The 23,420-nt window shown below is 36.4% G+C and overlaps 1 protein-coding gene across 3 annotated transcripts in view; it reads left to right on the top strand.

Annotated features, from left to right (window-relative positions):
- LOC127841362 (hyaluronan-binding protein 2-like) overlaps positions 1-23,420 on the top strand; it is a 114,102-nt gene that overhangs the window by 11,612 nt on the left and 79,070 nt on the right. For all 3 annotated transcript variants that reach the window (XM_052370171.1, XM_052370170.1, XM_052370169.1), the window contains exon 3: positions 1,958-3,066. The gene's annotated coding sequence lies outside the window, so the exon portion shown is untranslated. The remainder of the gene's footprint in view (positions 1-1,957; positions 3,067-23,420) is intronic.

The following is a 23,420-nucleotide window of genomic DNA, read 5'->3' as shown; positions in this document are numbered from 1 at the left end:
ATCTCACAACAATGCACTGGACTCAATATTTGATACACAATCCCCAATTTTAAAAATCAGAGTTTTATAAATGAGCAAATGATAATCAGTACCGGTAATTTGTTTGGCTGTTTTCATTTTACACCGAAATTAGTTACATACTCAAGGTCTGCGCTAAGGAAAAAAATAGTAGCCAAATTTCAGCGTTATGATGGTGTCCCACATCATAACCGTATTTGCTTTACTATAAGTGTATCTGAAACTGTGAGTGTGAGTCCAACAAAGAATGAAAATCAAAATATTTTTTAGTCAAAATGTATTGGTAATAACAAACATTGTTTTTAATTATCAATAAAATATTTTTATGCCCCCCTTCGAAGAAGAGGGGGTATATTGCTTTGCTCATATCGGTCTGTCGGTCGGTCTGTCGGTCCGTCCACCAGGTGGTTGTCAGACGATAACTCAAGAACGCTTGGGCCTAGGATCATGAAACTTCATAGGTACATTGATCATGACTCGCAGATGACCCCTATTGATTTTGAGGTCACTAGGTCAAAGGTCAAGGTCACGGTGACCCGAAATATTAAAATGGTTTCCGGATGATAACTCAAGAATGCATACGCCTAGGATCATGAAACTTCATGGGCAGATTGATCATAACTCGCAGATGACCCCTATTGATATTGAGGTCACAAGGTCAAAGGTCAAGGTCACGGTGACCCGAAATAGTAAAATGGTTTTCGGATGATAACTCGAGAACGCATACGCCTAGGATCATGAAACTTCATAGGTAGATTGATCATGACTTGCAGATGACCCCTATTGATTTTGAGGTCACAAGGTCAAAGGTCAAGGTCACGGTGACCCGAAATAGTAAAGTGATTTTCGGATGATAACTCAAGAACGCTTTTGCCTAGGATCATGACACTTCATAGGTACATCGATCGTGACTCGCAGATGACCCCTATTGATTTTCAGGTCACTAGGTCAAAGGTCAAGGTCACAGTGACAAAAATCGTATTCACACAATGGCTGCCACTACAACGGACAGCCCATATGGGGGGGCATGCATGTTTTACAAACAGCCCTTGTTCACATGAAATTTTAATGCATCATTTTATATAGTTTTATTGAATATTAATTCATTTTAAGTTTCCCTGTATTAACAATAACTGTATATAATGCCAGAGCCTTACCCTAGATTGTTTTCAGACGCTCTGGTTTTTAACGTGCCAGTCTTGGGATGGGTAACTTCTATCTGCCCCCTCTCACTATTATTTGTTATTGTACTTGTCAAAACAACGTAGTCTGATGCTTGAATTGGGTCTCATTATGGTAAAGAACTTCTCAAATTGGTCCAATAACTGACAAGCAATTAATTGAAAACAAAATGCTTTATTCATGACAGTACAGGCACACAATAATTGGTCAAACATCAAAGGCTGTAATATATTCAGAAGCCAAAATTAATGCTGGTCATTATCATTGCATTTTGCACACATTCATGTAGTTAATTTTGTTAATTACATTTTCTGTACTTTGTAAGTAGTTTTGAAAGCAGTTGTATATGAATAATATTGATGCACTGTTTGGCAGTCTCTATCAACTTTCATAAATATATGGAACCCACCCACTTATGTTAGTAGGTCACATTGGGTGCAAGCTTTGTGGAGCAAACTTTTTCCACATTTCTCAAGCCATTTTAATTGCAACATAAAAAATGTTATTGACATGAAGTTTAAATGTCAAAGAGATTCCCAATGATCCGCACTCTTATCTAAGTGCATTTGAAGACAATGGTGACAAAGCAGAGCAGGAGATATTTATTAAATTGCATGTTTGACAAAACTCTGTGATTAGAATAAAGCTATCAATTAACCGTAGGCAGGAAAATCCTTATTGACCTGCCTTATGCTTAGGATATGGCTCAGAGAGTGGTTGTGCTTCTTATGATAACGGCCAAATTCTGCTGCTGCAGTTGCTGCCTGGTGATGCTGCTGCTGATGATAACAGCCAAATGCTGCTGCAGTTTGTGCCTGGTGATGATGCTGCTGATGATGACATATACACTGCTGCTGCAGTTGGTGTCAGGTGGTGATGCTGCTGATGATGACAGGCAAATTCTGCTGCTGCAGTGAATGCCTGATGATGGTGCTGTATTATACATGTTCATACCTACGCAATTGCAAACTTAAAATTTGACCATAAAATAACTTTAACTGGAGTATCATTCAATGTCTGGTAAATAATGCAAGAAAGATTTTTAGACTTTTAATTTTTGATTTAGACTTTAAATCTGTTATTTAATAGGAAATCATTTAAATTTGTTCATGATACATGGGTTATTGCCATAACGGTCTGAGTGTTGAAAAGAATTGCAGTAAAAATATTGTTGACATTTGTTATGTTGATGAAGAGACTTTAAATGATTAGTTTAAAAATATTTATTTTAGCTTGATTGCATTGAAAGCCTCAGGCTTATTAAAAGGCTCTAAGAGTTTGTTTCCTGGGCCTAGAACCAGTACTTGGTGTCTTTTGGGGGAGATTTAAAGAACGCTCCAACAGTGGGGATTGAACCCATGATTCCCGGCCACTAGGCGGACACTATATCTATTACACCACGGCGACTGTCTTATTTGCTGTTTTAGGGACATAATGTATGACCTATTATTTCAGGTGTCGTTTTGTAATATCCATGTTCACATGTTTAGATGTTTGATTCAGAAATGCAGCTGACAAGTTGAATTGATTGAACATGATCCTGTCTCACCAAGACCAGTAGCTGTGAGCTGAGCCTGATCCTGTCTCACCAAGACCAGTAGCTGTGAGCTGAGCCTGATCCTGTCCCACCAAGACCAGTAGCTGTGAGCTGAGCCTGATCCTGTCTCACCAAGACCAGTAGCTGTGAGCTGAGCCTGATCCTGTCTCACCAAGACCAGTAGCTGTGAGCTGAGCCTGATCATCTTGTGCACGTTCTCATGTAGAAAGAAAGCTACCATGAGATTGCTGATTTGGACATTTTGAGATAATTCATTAGGATTGAAGCTCTCTTTGATGTCCATTATTTGAAAAATTATGAGCTTTATGGTAATCATGTTTGTTTTGACATACAACTGACTATTAAATACAATTGACTTCTAGGTGTTAAGTTCTGTCAATGATGGCATCTTAATTTTTCTCACTGATCACGTCTTATTTTCTCTCAGTAATTGCTTATAAGTTCTCTATGTTCTCTCAGTGTTAAATTCTCTCAATCATCGCGTCTTAAGTTCTCTCAATGATCACGTCTGAAGTTCTCTCAGTTATCTCATATAAGTGCTCTAAGTTCTATCAGTGTTAAGTTCTCTCAACAATAGCGTCTTAATTTTTCTCACTAATCACGTCTTATTTTCTCTCAGTAATCGCGTATAAGTTCTCTCAGTGTTAAGTTCTCTCAATGATCGCGTATAAGTTCTCTGAGTACTCTCAGTGTTTAGTTCTCTTAATGATCCCTTCTTAAGTTCTCTCAGTTATCGCGTATAAGTTCTCTAAGTTTTCTCGGTGTTTAGTTCTCTTAATGATAGTGTATAAACTTCTCTCAGTTATCGCGTATAAGTTCTCTAAGTTCTCTCAGTGTTAAGTTCTCTCATTGACCGTGTGCTAATTTGTCTCTGTGATCGCGTGTTAAGTTCTAACCAAGTTCTAACCTAATTTCTCTCAATAATAGCGTATAAGTTCTCTAAGTTGTCTCAGTGTTAAGTTCTCTCAATGATCGCGTGTTAAGTTCTCTCATTGACCGCATTTGAATTTGTCTCTGTGATCCTAATTTCTCTCAATAATCGCGTATAAGTTCTCTATGATCTCTCATTGTTTAGTTCTCTCAATGATCGCGTCTTAATTTCTCTCAATCATCGCGCATAAGTTCTCTTTGTTCTCTCATTGTTCAGTTCTCTCAGTGGTCACGTATAAGTTTTCTTTGTTCTCTTCGTGTTAAGTTCTCTCAATGATCGCGTATAAGTTCTCTAAGTTCTCTCAGTGTTTAGTTCTCTTAATGATCGCATCTTAAGTTCTCTCAGTTATCGTGTATAAGTGTGCTAAGTTCTCTCAGTGTTAAGTTCTCTATTTGAAGTTTAATTTGTCTCTGTAATCGCGTGTTAAGTTCTAACTAAGTTCTAACCTACTTTCTCTCTATAATCGCGTATAAGTTCTCTATGTTCTCTCATTGTTCAGTTCTGTCAATGATCGCGTCTTTATTTATTTCAATTATGGCGTATAAGTTCTCTTATGTTCTCTACTTGTTCAGTTCTCTCAGTGGTCGCGTGTAAATTTTCTTTGTTCTGTCATTGTTATGTTCTCTCATTGATCGCGTATAAGTTCTTTAAGTTCTTAAGTTCTCTCAGTGATCGCGTATAAGTTCTCTAAGTTCTTTCAGTGTATAGTTCTCTCAATGATCGCGTCTAACGTTTTCTCAGTTATCACGTGTAAGTGCGCTAAGTTCTCACAGTGTTAAGTTCTCTTATTCACCCAATTTAATTTGTCTCTGTGATCGCGTGTTAATTTATGTCAGTAATCGCATACTAATTTCTCTCAATGATCGCGTATAAGTTCTCTATGTTCTCTCATTGTTTAGTTCTCTCAATGATCAAGTCTTAATTTCTCTCAATAATCGCGCATTAACTCTATGTTCTTATTGTTCAGTTGTCTCAGTGGTGGCGTATAAGTTTTCTTTGTTCTCTTCGTGTTAAGTTATCTCAATGATCGCGTATAAGTTCTCTAAGTTCTCTAAGTGTTTAGTTCTCTTAATGATTCTTAAGTTCTCAGTTATCGTGTATAAGTGCGCTAAGTTCTCTCAGTGTTAAGTTCTCTCATTGACCGTGTTTTAATTTGTCTCTGTAATCGCGTGTTAAGTTCTAACTAAGTTCTAACCTACTTTCTCTCTATAATCGCGTATAAGTTCTTTATGTTCTCTCATTGTTCAGTTTTGTCAATGATCGCGTCTTTATTTCTTTCAATTATGGCGTATAAGTTCTCTTATGTTCTCTAATTGTTCAGTTCTCTCAATGGTCGCGTGTAAGTTTTCTTTGTTCTGTCATTGTTATGTTCTCTCATTGATCGCGTATAAGTTCTTTAAGTTCTTAAGTTCTCTCAGTGATCGCGTATAAGTTCTCTAAGTTCTTTCAGTGTATAGTTCTCTCAATGATCGCGTCTAACGTTTTCTCAGTTATCACGTGTAAGTGCGCTAAGTTCTCACAGTGTTAAGTTCTCTTATTCACCCAATTTAATTTGTCTCTGTGATCGCGTGTTAATTTATGTCAGTAATCGCGTACTAATTTCTCTCAATGATCGCGTATAAGTTCTCTATGTTCTCTCATTGTTCAGTTCTCTCAATGATCACGTCTTAAATTCTCTCAATAATCGTGAATTAACTCTATGTTTTCTTATTGTTCAGTTCTCTCTGTGGTTGCGTGTAAGTTTTCTTTGTTCTGTCATTGTTAAGTTCTCTCATTGATCGCATATAAGTTCTCTAAGTTCTCTCGGAGTATAGTTCTCTCAATGATCACGTCTTAAGTTCTCTCAGTTATCACGTGTAAGTGCGCTAAGTTCTTGAGTGTTCAGTTCTCTCAATGATCGCGTCTTAATTTCTCTCAATAATTGCGCATAACTTCTCTATTTTCTCTCATTGTTCAGTTGTCTCAGTGGTCGCGTGTAAGTTTTCTTTGTTCTGTCATTAAGTTCTCTCATTGATCGCATATAAGTTCTCTAAGTTCTCTCTGAGTATAGTTCTCTCAATGATCGCGTCTTAAGTTCTCTCAGTTATCACGTGTAAGTGCGCTAAGTTCTTGAGTGTTCAGTTCTCTCAATGATCGCGTCTTAATTTCTCTCAATAATCGCGCATAACTTCTCTATTTTCTCTCATTGTTCAGTTCTCTCAGTGGTTGCGTGTAAGTTTTCTTTGTTCTGTCATTGTTAAGTTCTCTCATTGATCGCATATAAGTTCTCTAAGTTCTCTCGGAGTATAGTTCTCTCAATGATCGCGTCTTAAGTTCTCTCAGTTATCACGTGTAAGTGCGCTAAGTTCTTGAGTGTTCAGTTCTCTCAATGATCGCGTCTTAATTTCTCTCAATAATCGCGCATAACTTCTCTATTTTCTCTCATTGTTCAGTTCTCTCAGTGGTTGCGTATAAGTTTTCATTGTTCTCTTCATTTTAAGTTCTCTCAATGATCGCGTATAATTTTCAAAGTTCTCTGTAATCACGTGTTAAGTTCTAACTAAGTTCTAACCTGATTTCTCTTAATAATCGCGTATAAGTTCTTTATGTTCTCTCATTGTTCAGATCTCTCAATGATCCCGTCTTAATTTCTTTCAATAATTGCGCATAAGTTTTCTATGTTCTCTCATTGTTCTGTTCTCTCAGTGGTAGCGTAAAAGTTCTCTAAGTTCTCTCAGTGTTAAGTTCTCTCATTGACCATGTGTTAATTTGTCTCTGTTATCGCGTGTTATGTTCTAACTAAGTTCTAATCTAATTTCCCTCAATTATCGCGTATAAGTTCTCTATGTTCTCTCATTGTTCAGTTCTCTCAATGATCGCGCCTTAATTTCTTTCAATAATAGCGCATAAGTTCTCTATGTTCTCTCATTCTTCTGTTCTCTCAGTGGTGGCGTATAAGTTTTCTTTGTTCTCTTCGTGTTTAGTTATCTCAATGATCGCGTATCAGTTCTCACAGTGTTTAGTTCTCTTAATGATCGCGTCTTAAGTTCTCTTAGTTATCGAGTGTAAGTGTGCTTAGTTCTCTCAGTGTTAGTTCTCTCATTGAAAATGTGTTAATTTGTCTCTGTGATCGCGTGTTTAGTTCTAAGTTCTTACCTAATTTCTGTCAATAATCGCGTATAAGTTCTCTATGTTCTCTCATAGTTCAGTTCTCTCAGTGGTTGCGTATAAGTTTTCTTTGTTCTGTCATTGTTAAGTTCTCTAATTGATCGTGTATAAGTTCTCTAAGTTCTCTCAGTGTTTAGTTCTCTTAATGATCGCGTCATAAGTTCTCTCAGTTATCGTGTATAAGTGCGCTAAGTTCTCTCATTGTTAAGTTCTCTCATTGACCATGTGTTAATTTGTCTCTGTAATGGCGTGTTAAGTTTTAACTAAGTTCTAACCTAATTTCTCTCAATAATCGCGTATAAGTTTTCTAAGTTTTCTCAGTGTTAACTTCTCTCAATTATCACGTCTTAAGTTCTCTCAGTTATCGAGTATAAGTGTGCTTAGTTCTCTCGGTGTTGAGTTCTCTCATTGACCGCGTCCAAATTTCTTTCAATTATCGCGTATAATTTCTCTATGTTCTGTCATTGTTCAGTTCTCTCAATGATCGAGTCCTAATTTCTCTCAATAATCGCGCATAAGTTATCTATGTTCTCTCATTGTTCAGTTCTCTCAGTGTTTGCGTATAAGTTTTCTTTGTTCTCTTTGTGTTAAGTTCTCTCAATGATCGCTTATAAGTTCTCTAAGTTCTCTCGGTGTTAAGTTCTCTCATTGACCGCGTTTTAATTTGTCTCTGTGATCGCCTGTTAAGTTCTGTCAGTGATCGCGTCCTAATTTCTCTCAATAATCGTATATAAGTTCTCTATGTTCTCTCATTGATCGCGTCCTAATTTCTCTAGATAATCGCGCATAAGTTCTCTATATTCTTTCATTGTTCAGTTCTCTCAGTGGTCGCATATAAGTTTTCTTTGTTCTCTTCATGTTAAGTTCTCTCAATGATCATTTATCTAAGTTAAGTTCTCAAAGTTCTCTCAGTGTTAAGTACTCTTAATGATCACGTCTTAAGTTCTCTCAGTTATCGTGTACATGTATAAGTGTGTGAGGTTCTCTCTCGGTGTATAGTTTTCTCAATGATCACGTCTCAAGTTCTCTCAGTTATGAGTGTAAGTGCGCTAGGTTCTCTCGATGTTAAGTTCTCTCATTGACCACGTTTTAATTTGTCTCTGTGATCGCGTGTTAAGTTCTGTCAGTGATTGCGTCCTAATTTCTTTCAATAATCGCGTATAAGTTCTCTATGTTCTCTCCTTGTTCAGTTCTCTCAATGATCATTTCCTAATTTCTTTCAATAATCGCGTATAAGTTCCTTATGTTCTGTAATTGTTCAGTTTTCTCAGTGGTTACGTATTAGTTTTCTTTGCTCTCTTCATGTTAAGTTCTCTCAATGATCGCGTATAAGTTCTCTAAGTTCTCTCAGTGTTTAGTTCTCTTATTGATCGCGTCTTTAAGTTCTCTCAGTTATCGTGTATACGTTCGTAAAGTTCTCTCAGTGTTAAGTTCCTTCATAGAAGGCGTTTTAATTTGTCTCTGTGATCGCGTGTTAAGTTCTAACTAAGTTCCAACCTAATTTCTCTCAATGATCACGTATAAGTTCTCTATCTTCTCTCAATGTTCAGTTCTCTCAATGATTGCGTCTTAATTTTTCTCAATAATCGCGCATAAGTTCTCTATGTTCACTCATTGTTCAGTTATCTCAGTGCTCGCGTATAAGTTTTCTTCGTTCTTTTCGTGTTAAGTTATCTCAATGATCGCGTATAAGTTCTCTTAGTTCTCACAGTGTTTAGTTCTCTTAATGATCGCGTCTTAAGTTCTCTCAGTTTTCGTGTATAAGTGCGCTAAGTTCTCTCAGTGTTAAGTTCTCTCATTGACCATGTGTTAATATGTCTCTGTAATTGCGTGTTATGTTCTTACTAAGTTCAGACCTAATTTCTCTCAAATATTGCGTATAAATTCTCTATGTTCTCTCATTGTTCAGTTCTCTCTATGATCGCTTCTTAATTTCTTTCAATAATCGTGTATAAGTTCACTATGTTCTCTACTTGTTCAGTTTTCTCAGTGGTCGCGTCTTAGTTTTCTTTGTTCTGTCATTGTTACATTCTCTCATTGATCATGTATAAGTTCTCTCGGTGTATAGTTCTCTCAATGATCGCGTCTAAAGTTCTCTCAGTTATAATGTGTAAGTGCGCTAAGTTCTCTCAGTGTTAAGTTCTCTCATTGCCCGCGTTTTAATTTGTCTCTGTGATCGCCTGTTAAGTTCTGTAAGTGATTGCGTCCTAATTTCTCTCCATAATCGCGTATAAGTTCTCTATGTTCTCTCATTGTTCAGTTCTCTCAATGATAGCCTCTTAATTTCTCTCAATAATCGCGCATAAGTTCTCTATGTTCTGTAATTGTTCAGTTCTCTCAGTGGTCGCGTATAAGTTTTCTTTGTTGTCTTCGTGTTAAGTTCTCTCAATGATCGCGTATAAGTTCTCTAAGTTCTCTCAGTGTTTAGTTCTCTCAGTTATCGTGTATAAGTTCGTAAAGTTCTCTCAGTGTTAAGTTCCCTCATTGACGGCGTTTTAATTTGTCTCTGTGATCGCGTGTTAAGTTCTGTCAGTGGTCGCGTCCTTATTTCTCACAATAATCGCGTATAAGTTCTCTATATTCTCTCATTGTTCCATTCTCTCAATGATCGCGTCTTAATTTCTCTCAATAATCGCGCATAAGTTCTCTATGTTCTCTCATTGTTCAGTTCTTTCAGTGGTGGCGTATAAGTTTTCTTTGTTCTCTTCGTGTTAAGTTATCTCAATGATCGCGTATAAGTTCTATAAGTTCTCTAAGTGTTTAGTTCTCTTAATGATCGCGTCTTAAGTTCTCTCAGTTATCGTGTATAAGTGCGCTAAGTTCTCTCAGTGTTAGGTTCTCTCATTGACCATGTTTTAATTTGTCTCTGTAATCGCGTGTTAAGTTCTAACTAAGTTCCAACCAAATTTCTCTCAATAATCGCGTATATGTTCTCTATCTTCTCTCAATGTTCAGTTCTCTCAATGATTGCGTCTTAATTTCTCTCAATAATCGCGCATATGTTGTCTATATTCACTCATTGTTCAGTTATCTCAGTGCTCGCGTTTAAGTTTTCTTTGTTCTCTTCGTGTTTAGTTCTCTCAATGATTGCGTATAAGTTCTCTAAGTTCTCAGTGTTTAGTTCTCTTAATGATCACGTCTTAAGTTCTCTCAGTTATCGTGTATTAGTTTGCTACGTTCTCTCAGTGTTAAGTTCTCTCATTGACTGCGTTTTAATTTGTCTCTGTGATTGCGTGTTAAGTTCTGTCAGTGGTCGCGTCCTAATTTCTCACAATAAACTTGTATAAGTTCTCTATATTCTCTCATTGTTCAGTTCTCTCGATGCTCGTGTCTTAATTTCTCTCAATAATCGCGCATAAGTTCTCTATGTTCTGTAATTTTTCAGTTCTCTCAGTGGTGGCGTATAAGTTTTCTTTGTTCTCTTCGTGTTAAGTTCTCTCAATGATCGCGTATACGTTCTCTAAGTCCTGTCAGTGTTTAGTTCTCTTAATAATCACGTCTTAAGTTCTCTCAGTTATCGTGTATAAGTTCGCTAAGTTCTCTCATTGACGGTGTTTTAATTTGTCTCTGTGATCGTGTGTTAAGTTCTTTCAGTGATCGCGTCCTAATTTCTCACAATAATCCTGTATAAGTTCTCTATATTCTCTCATTGTTCAGTTCTCTCAATGATCGTGTCTTAATTTCTCTCAGTTATTGTGTATAAGTGCGCTTAGTTCTCTCAGTGTTAAGTTCTCTCATTGACCATGTGTTAATTTGTCTCTGTAATGGTGTGTTAAGTTCTAACTAAGTTCTTACCTAATTTCTCTCAAAAATCGCGTATAAGGTCTTTAAGTTCTCTCAGTGTTAAGTTCTCTCAATGATCGTGTCTTAAGTTCTCTCAGTTATCGCGTATAAGTGCTCTATGTTCTCTCAGTGTTAAGTTCTCTAAGTGATCTCATCTTAATTTTTCTTATTGATCGTGTATATGTTCTAATTTTCTATCAATGTGAAGTTGGAAACACGATTGACCCAAATGCACCCAAATTCGCTCAAAATACCCAAATACTCATAATTTTGGCAGGTTAGGGTTAGAGTTAGGGTTAGGTTAGGGTAAGGTTAGGGTATTTTGAGAGTATATTGGGTATTTTGAGCATATTTGGGGGTCTTAGGTTTTCTCAGTTATCGCGTATAAGTGCTCTAATTTCTATCAGTGTTTAATTCTCTCAACAAAAGCGTCTTAATTTTTCTCATTGATAGCATCTTATTTTCTCTCAGTAATTGCGTATCAGTTTTCTCAGTGTTTAGTTCTCTCAATGATCGCGTCTTAAGTTCTCTCAGTTATCATGTATAAGTTCGCTAAGTTCTCTTAGTGTTTAGTTCTCTCATTGACAGCGTTTTAATTTGTCTCTTGAGATCACGTGTTAAGTTCTGTCAGTGGTCGCGTCTAAATTTCTCACAATAATCACGTATAAGTTCTCTATGTTCTCTCATTGTTCAGTTCTCTCAATGATCGAGTCTTAATTTCTCTCAATAATCGCGTATAAGTTCTCTATGTTTTCTCATTGTTCAGTTCTCTCAATGATCGTGTCTTAATTTTTCTCAATAATCGCGCGTAAATTCTCTATGTTCTCTCATTGTTCTGTTCTCTCAGTGGTCGTGTATTAGTTTTCTTTGTTCTTTTCGTGGTAAGTTCTCTCAATGATCGTGTATAAGTTCTCTTAAGTTCTCTCAGTGTTTAGTTCTCTTAATGATCGCGTCTTAAATTCTCTCAGTTATCGTGTATAAGTGCGCTAAGTTCTCTCAGTGTATAGTTCTCTCATTGCCCGCGTTTTAATTTGTCTCTCTGATCGCCTGTTAAGTTCTGTCAGTGATCGCGTCCTAATTTCTCTCAATTATCGCGTATAAGTTCTCTATGTTCTCACATTGTTCAGTTCTCTCAATGATCGCGTCTTAATTTCTCTCAATAATCGCGCATAAGTTCTCTATGTTCTGTAATTGTTCAATTCTCTCAGTGGTTGTGTATCAGTTTTCTTTGTTGTCTTCGTGTTAAGTTCTCTCAATGATCGCGTATAAGTTCTCTAAGTTCTCTCAGTGTTTAGTTCTCTTAATAATTGGGTCTTAAGTTTTCTCAGTTAATGTGCATAAGTTCGTAAAGTTCTCTCAGTGTTAAGTTCCCTCATTGACGGCGTTTTAATTTGTCTCTGTGATCGCGTGTTAAGTTCTGTCAGTGGTCACGTCCTTATTTCTCACAATAATCGCGTATAAATTATTTATATTCTCTCATTGTTTAGTTCTCTCAATGATAACGTCTGAATTCCTCTCAATAATCGGGCATAAGTTTTCTCTTTGTTCAGTTCTCTCAGTGTTGGCGTATAAGTTTTCTTTGTTCTCTTCGTGTAAGTTATCTCAATGATCACGTATAAGTTCTCTTAGTTCGCAGAATGTTTAGTTCTCTTAATGATCGCGTCTTAAGTTCTCTCAGTTATCGTGTATAAGTGCGCTAAGTTCTCTCAGTGTTAAGTTCTCTCATTGACCATGTGTTAATTTGTCTCTGAAATCGTGTGTTACGTTCTAACTAAGTTCTAACCTAATTTCTCTCAATAATCACGTATAAGTTCTATGTTCTCTCATCGTTCAGTTCTCTCAATGATCGCGTCTTAATTTCTTTCAATAATCGTGTATAAGTTCACTATGTTCTCTAATTATTCAGTTCTCTCAGTTGTCCCGTGTAAGTTTTCTTTGTTCTGTCATTGTTAAGTTCTCTCAATGATCGCGTCTTAATTTCTTTCAATAATCGTGTATAAGTTCACTATGTTTTCTATTTGTTCAGTTTTCTCAGTGGTCGCGTGTAAGTTTTCTTTGTTCTGTCATTGTTAAGTTCTCTCAGTGATTGCGTATAAGTTCTCTAAGTTCTCTCGGTGTATAGTTCTCTCAATGATCAGTCTTAAGTTCTCTCAGTTATAACGTGTAAGTGCGCTAAGTTCTCTCAGTGTTAAGTTCTCTCATTGACCGTGTGTTAATTTGTCTCTGTAATCGCGTGTTAAGTTCTAACTAAGTTCCAACTTAATTTCTCTCAATAATCGCGTATAAGTTCTCTATCTTCTCTCAATGTTCAGTTCTCTCAATGATTGCGTCTTAATTTCTCTCAATAATCGCGCATAAGTTCTCTATGTTTACTCATTGTTCAGTTATCTCAGTGCTCGAGTATAAGTTTTCTTTGTTCTCTTTGTGTTAAGTTATCTAAATGATCGCGTATGAGTTCTCTTAGTTCTCACAGTGTTTAGTTCTCTTAATGATCGCGTCTTAAGTTCTCTCAGTTTTCGTGTATAAGTGCGCTAAGTTCTCTCAGTGTTAAGTTCTCTCATTGACCATGTGTTAATATGTCTCTGTAATCGCGTGTTATGTTCTAACTAAGTTTTAATCTAATTTCCCTCAATTATCGCGTATAAGTTCTCTATGTTCTCTCATTGTTCAGTTCTCTCAATGATCGCGCCTTAATTTCTTTCAATAATAGCGCATAAGTTCTCTATGTTCTCTCATTCTTCTGTTCTCTCAGAGCAGTGGTGGCGTATAAGTTTTCTTTGTTCTCTTCGTGTTTAGTTATCTCAATGATCGCGTATCAGTTCTCACAGTGTTTAGTTCTCTTAATGATCGCGTCTTAAGTTCTCTTAGTTATCGAGTGTAAGTGTGCTTAGTTCTCTCAGTGTTAGTTCTCTCATTGAAAATGTGTTAATTTGTCTCTGTGATCGCGTGTTTAGTTCTAACTAAGTTCTTACCTAATTTCTGTCAATAATCGCGTATAAGTTCTCTATGTTCTCTCATAGTTCAGTTTTCTCAATGATCACGTCTTAATTTCTTTCAATAATGGCGTATAAGTTCTCTATGTTCTCTAATTGTTCAGTTCTCTCAGTGGTTGCGTATAAGTTTTCTTTGTTCTGTCATTGTTAAGTTCTCTCATTGATCGTGTATAAGTTCTCTAAGTTCTCTCGGTGTATAGTTCTCTCAATGATCGCCTCTAATTTCTCTAAGTTCTCTCAGTGTTTAGTTCTCTTAATGATCGCGTCATAAGTTCTCTCAGTTATCGTGTATAAGTGCGCTAAGTTCTCTCATTGTTAAGTTCTCTCATTGACCATGTGTTAATTTTTCTCTGTAATGGCGTGTTAAGTTTTAACTAAGTTCTAACCTAATTTCTCTCAATAATCGCGTATAAGTTTTCTAAGTTTTCTCAGAGTTAACGTCTCTCAATTATCACGTCTTAAGTTCTCTCAGTTATCGAGTATAAGTGTGCTTAGTTCTCTCGGTGTTGAGTTCTCTCATTGACCGCGTCCAAATTTCTTTCAATTATCGCGTATAATTTCTCTATGTTCTCTCATTGTTCAGTTCTCTCAATGATCGCGTCCTAATTTCTCTCAATAATCGCGCATAAGTTATCTATGTTCTCTCATTGTTCAGTTCTCTCAGTGTTTGCGTATAAGTTTTCTTTGTTCTCTTTGTGTTAAGTTCTCTCAATGATCGCTTATAAGTTCTCTAAGTTCTCTCGGTGTTAAGTTCTCTCATTGACCGCATTTTAATTTGTCTCTGTGATCGCCTGTTAAGTTCTGTCAGTGATCGCGTCCTAATTTCTCTCAATAATCGTATATAAGTTCTCTATGTTCTCTCATTGATCGCGTCCTAATTTGTCTAGATAATCGCGCATAAGTTCTCTATATTCTTTCATTGTTCAGTTCTCTCAGTGGTCGCATGTAAGTTTTTTTTGTTCTCTTCATGTTAAGTTCTCCCAATGATCACGTATCTAAGTTAAGTTCTCAAAGTTCTCTCAGTGTTAAGTACTCTTAATGATCACGTCTTAAGTTCTCTCAGTTATCGTGTACATGTATAAGTGTGTGAGGTTCTCTCTCGGTGTATAGTTTTCTCAATGATCACGTCTCAAGTTCTCTCAGTTATGAGTGTAAGTGCGCTAGGTTCTCTCGATGTTAAGTTCTCATTGACCGCGTTTTAATTTGTCTCTGTGATCGCGTGTTAAGTTCTGTCAGTGATTGCGTCCTAATTTCTTTCAATAATCGCGTATAAGTTCTCTATGTTCTCTCCTTGTTCAGTTCTCTCAATGATCATTTCCTAATTTCTTTCAATAATCGCGTATAAGTTCCTTATGTTCTGTAATTGTTCAGTTTTCTCAGTGGTCACGTATTAGTTTTCTTTGCTCTCTTCATGTTAAGTTCTCTCAATGATCGCGTATAAGTTCTCTTAGTTCTCACAGTGTTTAGTTCTCTTAATGATCGCGTCTTAAGTTCTCTCAGTTATCGTGTATACGTTCGTAAAGTTCTCTCAGTGTTAAGTTCCCTCATAGAAGGCGTTTTAATTTGTCTCTGTGATCGCGTGTTAAGTTCTAACTAAGTTCCAACCTAATTTCTCTCAATAATCACGTATAAGTTCTCTATCTTCTCTCAATGTTCAGTTCTCTCAATAATTGCGTCTTAATTTTTCTCAATAATCGCGCATAAGTTCTCTATGTTCACTAATTGTTCAGTTATCTCAGTGCTCGCGTATAAGTTTTCTTTGTTCTCTTCGTGTTAAGTTATCTCAATGATCGCGTATAAGTTCTCTTAGTTCTCACAGTGTTTAGTTCTCTTAATGATCGCGTCTTAAGTTCTCTCAGTTTTCGTGTATAAGTGCGCTAAGTTCTCTCAGTGTTAAGTTCTCTCATCGACCATGTGTTAATATGTCTCTGTAATCGCGTGTTATGTTCTAACTAAGTTCTAACCTAATTTCTCTCAAATATTGCGTATAAATTCTCTATGTTCTCTCATTGTTCAGTTCTCTCAATGATCGCTTCTTAATTTCTTTCAATAATCGCGTATAAGTTCACTATGTTCTCTACTTGTTCAGTTTTCTCAGTGGTCGCGTGTAAGTTTTCTTTGTTCTGTCATTGTTAAGTTCTCTCAGTGATTGCGTATAAGTTCTCTAAGTTCTCTCGGTGTATAGTTCTCTCAATGATCAGTCTTAAGTTCTCTCAGTTATAACATGTAAGTAGCTGAGTTCTCTCAGTTTTAAGTTCTCTCATTGTCCGCGTTTTAATTTGTCTCTGTGATGGCCTGTTAAGTTCTGTAAGTGCTTGCGTCCTAATTTCTCTCAATAATCGCGTATAAGTTCTCTATGTTCTCTCATTGTTCAGTTCTCTCAATGATCGCCTCTTAATTTCTCTCAATAATCGCGCATAAGTTCTCTATGTTCTGTAATTGTTCAGTTCTCTCAGTGGTCGCGTATAAGTTTTCTTTGTTGTCTTCGTGTTAAGTTCTCTCAATGATCGCGTATAAGTTCTCTAAGTTCTCTCAGTGTTTAGTTCTCTTAATAATCGCGTCTTAAGTTCTCTCAGTTATCGTGTATAAGTTCGTAAAGTTCTCTCAGTGTTAAGTTCCCTCATTGACGGCGTTTTAATTTGTCTCTGTGATCGCGTGTTAAGTTCTGTCAGTGGTCCCGTCCTTATTTCTCACAATAATCGCGTATAAGTTCTCTATATTCTCTCATTGTTCCATTCTCTCAATGATCGCGTCTTAATTTCTCTCAATAATCGCGCATAAGTTCTCTATGTTCTCTCATTGTTCAGTTTTCTCAGTGGTGGCGTATAAGTTTTCTTTGTTCTCTTCGTGTTAAGTTATCTCAATGATCGCGTATAAGTTCTCTAAGTTCTCTAAGTGTTTAGTTCTCTTAATGATCGCGTCTTAAGTTCTCTCAGTTATCGTGTATAAGTGTGCTAAGTTCTCTCAGTGTTAGGTTCTCTCATTGACCGTGTTTTAATTTGTCTCTGTAATCGCGTGTTAAGTTCTAACTAAGTTCCAACCTAATTTCTCTCAAAAATCGCGTATATGTTCTCTATTTTCTCTCAATGTTCAGTTCTCTCAATGATTGCGTCTTAATTTCCCTCAATAATCGCGGATAAGTTGTCTATATTCACTCATTGTTCAGTTATCTCAGTGCTCCCGTATAAGTTTTCTTTGTTCTTTTCGTGTTTAGTTCTCTCAATGATTGCGTATAAGTTCTCTAAGTTCTCACAGTGTTTAGTTCTCTTAATGATCACGTCTTAAGTTCTCTCAGTTATCGTGTATTAGTTTGTTATGTTCTCTCAGTGTAAAGTTCTCTCATTGACTGCGTTTTAATTTGTCTCTGTGATTGCGTGTTAAGTTCTGTCAGTGGTCGCGTCCTAATTTCTCACAATAAACGCGTATAAGTTCTCTATATTCTCTCATTGTTCAGTTCTCTCGATGCTCGTGTCTTAATTTCTCTCAATAATCGCGCATAAGTTCTCTATGTTCTGTAATTTTTCAGTTCTCTCAGTGGTGGCGTATAAGTTTTCTTTGTTCTCTTCGTGTTAAGTTCTCTCAATGATCGCGTATACGTTCTCTAAGTCCTGTCAGTGTTTAGTTCTCTTAATAATCGCGTCTTAAGTTCTCTCAGTTATCGTGTATAAGTTCGCTAAGTTCTCTCATTGACGGTGTTTTAATTTGTCTCCGTGATCGTGTGTTAAGTTCTTTCAGTGATCGCGTCCTAATTTCTCACAATAATCCTGTATAAGTTCTCTATATTCTCTCATTGTTCAGTTCTCTCAATGATCCCGTCTTAATTTCTCTCAGTTATTGTGTATAAGTGCGCTTAGTTCTCTCAGTGTTAAGTTCTCTCATTGACCATGTGTTAATTTGTCTCTGTAATGGTGTGTTAAGTTCTAACTAAGTTCTTACCTAATTTCTCTCAAAAATCACGTATAAGGTCTTTAAGTTCTCTCAGTGTTAAGTTCTCTCAATGATCGCGTCTTAAGTTCTCTCAGTTATCGCGTATAAGTGCTCTATGTTCTCTCAGTGTTAAGTTCTCTCAGTGATCTCATCTAAATTTTTCTTATTGATCGTGTATATGTTCTAATTTTCTATCAATGTGAAGTTGGAAACACGATTGACCCAAATGCACCCAAATTCGCTCAAAATACCCAAATACTCATAATTTTGGCAGGTTAGGGTTAGAGTTAGGGTTAGGTTAGGGTAAGGTTAGGGTATTTTGAGAGTATATTGGGTATTTTGAGCATATTTGGGGGTCTTAGGTTTTCTCAGTTATCGCGTATAAGTGCTCTAATTTCTATCAGTGTTAAATTCTCTCAACAATAGCGTCTTAATTTTTCTCATTGATAGCATCTTATTTTCTCTCAGTAATTGCGTATCAGTTTTCTCAGTGTTTAGTTCTTTCAATGATCGCGTCTTAAGTTCTCTCAGTTATCATGTATAAGTTCGCTAAGTTCTCTTAGTGTTTAGTTCTCTCATTGACAGCGTTTAAATTTGTCTCTGAGATCGCGTGTTAAGTTCTGTCAGTGGTCGCGTCTAAATTTCTCACAATAATCGCGTATAAGTTCTCTATGTTCTCTCATTGTTCAGTTCTCTCAATGATCGCGTCTTAATTTCTCTCAATAATCGCGTATAAGTTCTTTATGTTTTCTCATTGTTCAGTTCTCTCAATGATCTTGTCTTAATTTTTCTCAATAATCGCGCGTAAATTCTCTATGTTCTCTCATTGTTCTGTTCTCTCAGTGGTCGTGTATTAGTTTTCTTTGTTCTTTTCGTGGTAAGTTCTCTCAATGATCGCGTATAAGTTCTCTTAAGTTCTCTCAGTGTTTAGTTCTCTTAATGATCGCGTCTTAAATTCTCTGAGTTATTGTGTATAAGTGCGCTAAGTTCTCTCAGTGTATAGTTCTCTCATTGCCCGCGTTTTAATTTGTCTCTCTGATCGCCTGTTAAGTTCTGTCGGTGATCGCGTCCTAATTTCTCTCAATTATCGCGTATAAGTTCTCTATGTTCTCACATTGTTCAGTTCTCTCAATGATCGCGTCTTAATTTCTCTCAATAATCGCGCATAAGTTCTCTATGTTCTGTAATTGTTCAATTCTCTCAGTGGTTGTGTATCAGTTTTCTTTGTTGTCTTCGTGTTAAGTTCTCTCAATGATCGCGTATAAGTTCTCTAAGTTCTCTCAGTGTTTAGGTCTCTTAATAATCGGGTCTTAAGTTCTCTCAGTTATCGTGCATAAGTTCGTAAAGTTCTCTCAGTGTTAAGTTCACTCATTGACGGCGTTTTTAATTTGTCTCTGTGATCGCGTGTTAAGTTCTGTCAGTGGTCACGTCCTTATTTCTCACAATAATCGCGTATAAATTATTTATATTCTCTCATTGTTTAGTTCTCTCAATGATCACGTCTGAATTTCTCTCAATAATCGGGAATAAGTTTTTCTTTGTTCAGTTCTCTCAGTGTTGGCGTATAAGTTTTCTTTGTTCTCTTCGTGTAAGTTATCTCAATGATCACGTATAAGTTCTCTTAGTTCGCAGAATGTTTAGTTCTCTTAATGATCGCGTCTTAAGTTCTCTCAGTTATCGTGTATAAGTGCGCTAAGTTCTCCAAGTGTTAAGTTCTCTCATTGACCATGTGTTAATTTGTCTCTGAAATCGTGTGTTATGTTCTAACTAAGTTCTAACCTAATTTCTCTCAATAATCACGTATAAGTTCTATGTTCTCTCATCGTTCAGTTCTCTCAATGATCGCGTCTTAATTTCTTTCAATAATCGCGTATAAGTTAACTATGTTCTCTAATTGTTCAGTTCTCTCAGTTGTCCCGTGTAAGTTTTGTTTTTTTCTGTCATTGTTACGTTCTCTCATTGATCTCGTATAAGTTCTCTTTAAGTTCTCTCGGTGTATAGTTATCTCAATGATCGCGTCTCAAGTTCTCTCAGTTATAACGTGTAAGTGCGCTAAGTTCTCTCAGTGTTAAGTTCTCTCATTGAACGTGTGTTAATTTACTAAGAACCAACCAAATTTCTCTCAATAATCGGGCATAAGTTCTCTATCTTCTCTCAATGTTCAGTTCTCTCAGTGATTGCGTCTTAATTTCTCTCAATAATCGCGCATAAAGTCTCTATGTTCACTCATTGTTCAGTTATCTCAGTGCGTCTTTGTGTTAAGTTATCTCGATGATCGCGTATAAGTTCTCTTAGTTCTCACAGTGTTTAGTTCTCTTAATGATCGTGTATTATGTTCTCTCATTTTTTCGTGTATAAGTGCGCTTAGGTCTCTCATTGTGAAGTTCTCTCATTGGCCATGTGTTAATATGTCTGTAATCGCGTGTTATGTTCTAACTAAGTTCTAACCTAATTTCTCTCAAATATCGCGTATAAATTCTCTTATGTTCTCTCATTGTTCAGTTCTCTCAATGATCGCGCCTTAATTTCTTTCAATAATCGTGTATAAGTTCACTATGTTCTCTATTTGTTCAGTTTTCTCAGTGGTCGCGTGTAAGTTTTCTTTGTTCTGTCATTGTTAAGTTCTCTCAGTGATTGCGTATAAGTTCTCTAGGTTCTCTCGGTGTATAGTTCTCTCAATGATCAATTTTAAGTTCTCTCAGTTATAACGTGTAAGTGCGCTAAGTTCTCTCAGTGTTAAGTTCTCTCATTGACCGTGTGTTAATTTGTCTCTGTTATCGCGTGTTAAGTTCTAACTAAGTTCCAACTTAATTTCTCTCAATAATCGCGTATAAGTTCTCTATCTTCTCTCAATGTTCAGTTCTCTCAATGATTGCGTCTTAATTTCTGTCAATAATCGCGCATAAGTTCTCTATGTTTACTCATTGTTCAGTTATCTCAGTGCTCGAGTATAAGTTTTCTTTGTTCTCTTTGTGTTAAGTTATCTCAATGATCGCATATAAGTTCTCTTAGTTCTCACAGTGTTTAGTTCTCTTAATGATCGCGTCTTAAGTTCTCTCAGTTTTCGTGTATAAGTGCGCTAAGTTCTCTCAGTGTTAAGTTCTCTCATTGACCATGTGTTAATATGTCTCTGTAATCGCGTGTAATGTTCTAACTAAGTTCTAACCTAATTTCTCTCAAATATTGCGTATAAATTCTCTATGTTCTCTCATTGTTCAGTTCTCTCAATGATCGCATCTTAATTTCTTTCAATAATCGTGTATAAGTTCACTATGTTCTCTACTTGTTCAGTTTTCTCAGTGGTCGCGTGTAAGTTTTCTTTGTTCTGTCATTAATATGTTCTCTCATTGATCTCATATAAGTTCTCAAAGTTCTCTCGGTGTATAGTTCTCTCAATGATCGCGTCTAAAGTTCTCTCAGTTATAATGTGTAAGTGCGCTGAGTTCTCTCAGTGTTAAGTTCTCTCATTGCCCGCGTTTTAATTTGTCTCTGTGATCGCCTGTTAAGTTCTGTAGGTGATCGCGTCCTAATTTCTCTCAATAATCGCGTATAAGTTCTCTATGTTCTCTCATTGTTCAGTTTTCTCAATGATCGCGTCTTAATTTTTCTCAATAATCGCGCATAAATTCTCTATGTTCTCTCATTGTTCTGTTCTCTCAGTGGTCGCGTATAAATTTTCTTTATTCTTTTCGTGGTAAGTTCTCTCAATGATCGCGTATAAGTTCTCGTAAGTTCTCTCAGTGTTTAGTTGTCTTAATGATCGCGTCTTAAGTTCTCTCAGTTATCGTGTATAAGCGCGTTTAGTTCTCTCAGTGTTAAGTTCTCTCATTGCCCGCGTTTTAATTTGTCTCTGTGATCGCCTGTTAAGTTCTGTCAGTGATCGCGTCCTAATTTCTCTCAATAATCGCGTATAAGTTCTCTATGTTCTCTCATTGTTCAGTTCTCTCAATGATCACGTCTTAATTTCTCTCAATAATTGCGCATAAGTTCTCTATGTTCTGTAATTGTTCAGTTCTCTCAGTGGTCGCGTATAAGTTTTCTTTGTTGTCTTCGTGTTAAGTTCTCTCAATGATCGCGTATAAGTTCTCTAAGTTCTCTCAGTGTTTTGTTCTCTTAATAATCGCGTCTTAAGTTCTCTCAGTTATCGTGTATACATTCGTAAAGTTCTCTCAGTGTTAAGTTCCCTCATAGACGGCATTTTAATTTGTCTCTGTGATCGCGTGTTAAGTTCTAACTAAGTTCCTACCTAATTTCTCTCAATAATCGCGTATAAGTTCTCTATCTTCTCTCAATGTTCAGTTCTCTCAATGACTGCTTCTTAATTTCTCTCAATAATTGCGCATAAAGTCTCTTTGTTCACTCATTGTTCAGTTATCTCAGTGCTCGCGTATAAGTTTTCTTTGTTCTCTTTGTGTTTAGTTATCTCAATGATCGCGTATAAGTTCTCTTAGTTCTCACAGTGTTTAGTTCTCTTAATGATCGTGTATTAAGTTCTCTCAGTTTTCGTGTATAAGTGCGCTAAGTTCTCTCAGTGTTAAGTTCTCTCATTGACAATATGTCTTTGTAATCGTGTGTTATGTTCGAACTATGTTCAAACCTAATTTCTCTCAAATATTGCGTATAAATTCTCAATGTTCTCTCATTGTTCAGTTCTCTCAATGATCCCGTCTTAATTTCTTTCAATAATCGCGTATAAGTTCACTATGTTCTCTACTTGTTCAGTTTTCTCAGTGGTCGCGTGTAAGTTTTCTTTGTTCTGTCATTGTTACGTTCTCTCATTGATCATGTATAAGTTCTCTAAGTTCTCTCGGTGTATAGTTCTCTCAATGATTGCGTCTCAATTTCTATCAGTTATAATGTATAAGTGCGCTTAGTTCTCTCAGTGTTAAGTTCTCTCATTGACCGCGTTTTAATTTGTCTCTGTGATCGTGTCTTTAGTTCTGTCAGTGATCGCGTCCTAATTTCTCTCAATAATCGCGTATAAGTTCTCTATGTTCTCTCTTTGTTTAGTTTTCTCTATGATCGTGTCTTAATTTTTCTCAATAATCGCGCATAAATTCTCTATGTTCTCTCATTGTTCTGTTCTCTCAGTTGTCGCATATAAGTTTTCTTTGTTCTTTTCGTGGTAAGTTCTCTCAATGATCGCGTATAAGTTCTCTTAAGTTCTCTCAGTGTTTAGTTCTCTTAATGATCGCGTCTTAAGTTCTCTCAGTTATCATTTATAAGTTCGCTAAGTTCTCTCAGTGTTTAGTTCTCTCATTGACAGCGTTTTAATTTGTCTCTGAGATCGCATGTTGAGTTCTGTAAGTGGTCGCGTCTAAATTTCTCACAATAATCGCGTATAAGTTCTCTATATTCTCTCATTGTTCAGTTCTCTCAATGATCGCGTCTTAATTTCTCTCAATAATCGCGTATAAGTTCTCTATGTTCTCTCATTGTTCAGTTCTCTCAATGATCGTGTCTTAATTTTTCTCAATAATCGCGCATAAATTCTCTTATGTTCTCTCATTGTTCTGTTCTCTCAGTGGTCGCGTATAAATTTTCTTTATTCTTTTCGTGGTAAGTTCTCTCAATGATCGCGTATAAGTTCTCTTAAGTTCTCTCAGTGTTTAGTTGTCTTAATGATCGCGTCTTAAGTTCTCTCAGTTATCGTGTATAAGTGCGCTAAGTTCTCTCAGTGTTAAGTTCTATCATTGACCGCGTTTTAATTGTTCCCTGTGATCGCGTGTTAAATTCTGTCGGTGATCACAAACTAATTTCTCTCAATAATCGCTTATAAGTTCTCTATGTTCTCTCCTTGTTCAGTTCTCTCAATGATCGCGTCTTATTTTCTTTTAATAATCGCATATAAGTTCTCTATGTTCTGTAATTGTTCAGTTCT

This window comes from Dreissena polymorpha, chromosome 8 (assembly GCF_020536995.1).
Source record: "Dreissena polymorpha isolate Duluth1 chromosome 8, UMN_Dpol_1.0, whole genome shotgun sequence".
NCBI lineage: Eukaryota > Metazoa > Mollusca > Bivalvia > Myida > Dreissenidae > Dreissena > Dreissena polymorpha.
The sequence above is the reverse complement of the archived record's forward strand: the minus strand, read 5'-3'. Positions and strand labels throughout refer to the sequence as shown.